Here is a 2,500-nt window from a genome sequence, read left to right on the forward strand (position 1 = left end):
AGATACAAAGGGAGAGTCAGTGTGGGAGAAGGTTGCAGTTTGGGGACATTCTCATTCTCTTTTAACGTCGGTGGTTAGGTGGGGCTGGTGTGGCTGTGTGTGTTGTGGGGAGAGAGAGAGAGAGAGAGAGAGAGAGAGAGAGAGAGAGAGAGAGAGAGAGAGAGAGAGAGAGAGAGAGAGAGAGAGAGAGAGAGAGAGAGAGCTTATTACATCAGTCACCAGATAACAATAAGCCATTTTTTTTTTCTTTTCACTAAAGCTTAATTTCAGTTTTCAGTATCTAATAATTTCTCGCTGGTTTTCATGTTAAACCTTCAATCATAATCCACAATTCAGGAACAGATTACCTTTTTTTTCCCCCTAACAAATATTAATTCTAATTCTGAAACATCACAACAAATATAATTTATCACAAATCTTTAGTTACAATTTTAAATAACATACCACATCACAAACCTTTAATTCTTTCCACGTGCTCATCACTTGAGTAACCCCCAACTAAAGACTTGCAAAGAACCCCTCTGCGTCACCAGCCGGGAGGGGAGAGGAGTGGAGGGAGGTCAACACTCCACTCCTCCACTCCTCAACTCGACGTGTCTCTAGGAAGAACATATTCCAAGGGTTTCAGGTTTCAAGTCTCAGATTAAGTCTTTCCTGCCTCGTGTTTGCCAAGAAAATTGCTCCTTTGTATTATTGAAAGCGTGTAATGTGTGTGTGTGTGTGTGTGTGTGTGTGTGTGTGTGTGTGTGTGTGTGTGTGTGTGTGTGTGTGTCTGTCTGTCTGTCTGTCTGTCTGTCTGTCTGTCTGTCTGTCTGTCTGTCTGTCTGTCTGTCTGTCTGTCTGTCTGTCTGTCTGTCTGTCTGTCTGTCTGTCTGTTCAGCTCTCTCTCTCTTCATTCTCAAATTCTCAAGAGAAAACCATTCATAATTTTCTCCTCTCCGTCTTAACTACTGAATGAAAGTTATTGATTCCATATTCTACTATAAGTTTGCATCTGTTTTCGTTTTATTTTATTGTGAGAGATTTTCCAGTGTCGGTTCTGTTTCCATTTTCTTTCCCCTTTTTTCGCTGCTTTGCTCTTCTGACATCAAACTCACTTTTCCATGTTCGTCACTCTTTTCTCTTTCTCTCTCTGCTTTTTCCTCCCCTTTTTTATGCCTCCACTTCCGTCTGACTTTGTACATACATTTTCCTTGTCCCTTATGTGTTAGCTCTCTCTCTCTCTCTCTCTCTCTCTCTCTCTCTCTCTCTCTCTCTCTCTCTCTCTCTCTCTCTCTCTCTCTCTCTCTCTCTCTCTCTCTCTCTCTCTCTCTCTCTCTCATCAGTGATAGGTGTGTGTGTGTGTGTGTGTGTGTGTGTGTGTGTGTGTGTGTGTGTTCCTGTCATCTGTGAATGTAAAATCATAGCATTCTGACATTTTTCTCATTTTTTTGCCTTTTTTTCATTTTAAGGATGAGAGAGAGAGAGAGAGAGAGAGAGAGAGAGAGAGAGAGAGAGAGAGAGAGAGAGAGAGAGAGAATATACCATTTCGTCTGTCACGTGCCTGTGTTGTGTTACGATTCCACTCTCTCTCTCTCTCTCTCTCTCTCTCTCTCTCTCTCTCTCTCTCTCTCTCTCTCTCTCTCTCTCTCTCTCTCTCTCTCTCTCTCTCTCATTTTTTCCTTTTAAAATTGTACATTCATTTGTCAGTTTTTTGGGGAAAGCCAGTTTTTTTATCATCCTTCCAATTTATTTTCATTTTCTGTGTTAGATTCACGTGTTCAAAAAAAGGAATTATTTATTGTTTTTTCAGTGTTTTATTGTATTATTTTGACTAGCAACGCTGGAGGATGAGGAAGAGGAGGAGGAGGAAGAGGAAGAGGAAGAGGAAGAGGGGGAGGAGAAATGAGCAAGAGGAACAACAAGTAGACAAAGAAAAGAATAGAATATATAAGACAGACAAAAATATACTAAAAAAATGAAGGAAAACTACAATATGAAAACGAAAAACACTGAAAAAAAATGTAAAAATGAATTAAACTTAGAACGAAAGACAAACGTGAAGAGAGACAAGAAAAGGGAAGAGGAAAATGAAAAATAAGAATAGGCGGTAAGAGAAACAAAAATCATGAGGCAGGATGGACTAAGGAAGGAGGAAAGGTAGAGAGAGAGAGAGGAAATTACAACAAGGGGAAGAGGAAACAGAACAAGAAGGGAAAGAGATGGAAGAGAAAGAGAGAAATTTATTTACCGTATATTCTCTTTCACTGCTTCTCTCCTCCTCCCTTCCTTCTTCCTCTCCCTTCAACTTCTCTCCCCCTCTCTCTTTCTCTCCCTTCAACTTCTCTCCTCCTCCTCCTCCCCTTCTTCCTCTCCCTTCAATTTCTCTTCTCCCCTTCTTCCTCTCCCTCCAATTTCTCTTCTCCTCCCCCTTCTTCCTCTCCCTTCAGCTTCTCTCCTCTCTCTTTCTTCCTCTCCCTTCTACTTCTCTCCTTCTCCCTTTCTTCCTCCCTTCAACTTT

General features: G+C 41.1%; 1 long non-coding RNA gene across 5 annotated transcripts in view; it reads left to right on the forward strand.

Annotated features, from left to right (window-relative positions):
* Nucleotides 1-2,500, forward strand: part of LOC135113571 (uncharacterized) — a 395,407-nt gene that overhangs the window by 337,677 nt on the left and 55,230 nt on the right. The window lies entirely within an intron of this gene.

This window comes from Scylla paramamosain, chromosome 26 (genome assembly GCF_035594125.1).
Source record: "Scylla paramamosain isolate STU-SP2022 chromosome 26, ASM3559412v1, whole genome shotgun sequence".
Taxonomy (NCBI): Eukaryota; Metazoa; Arthropoda; class Malacostraca; order Decapoda; family Portunidae; genus Scylla; species Scylla paramamosain.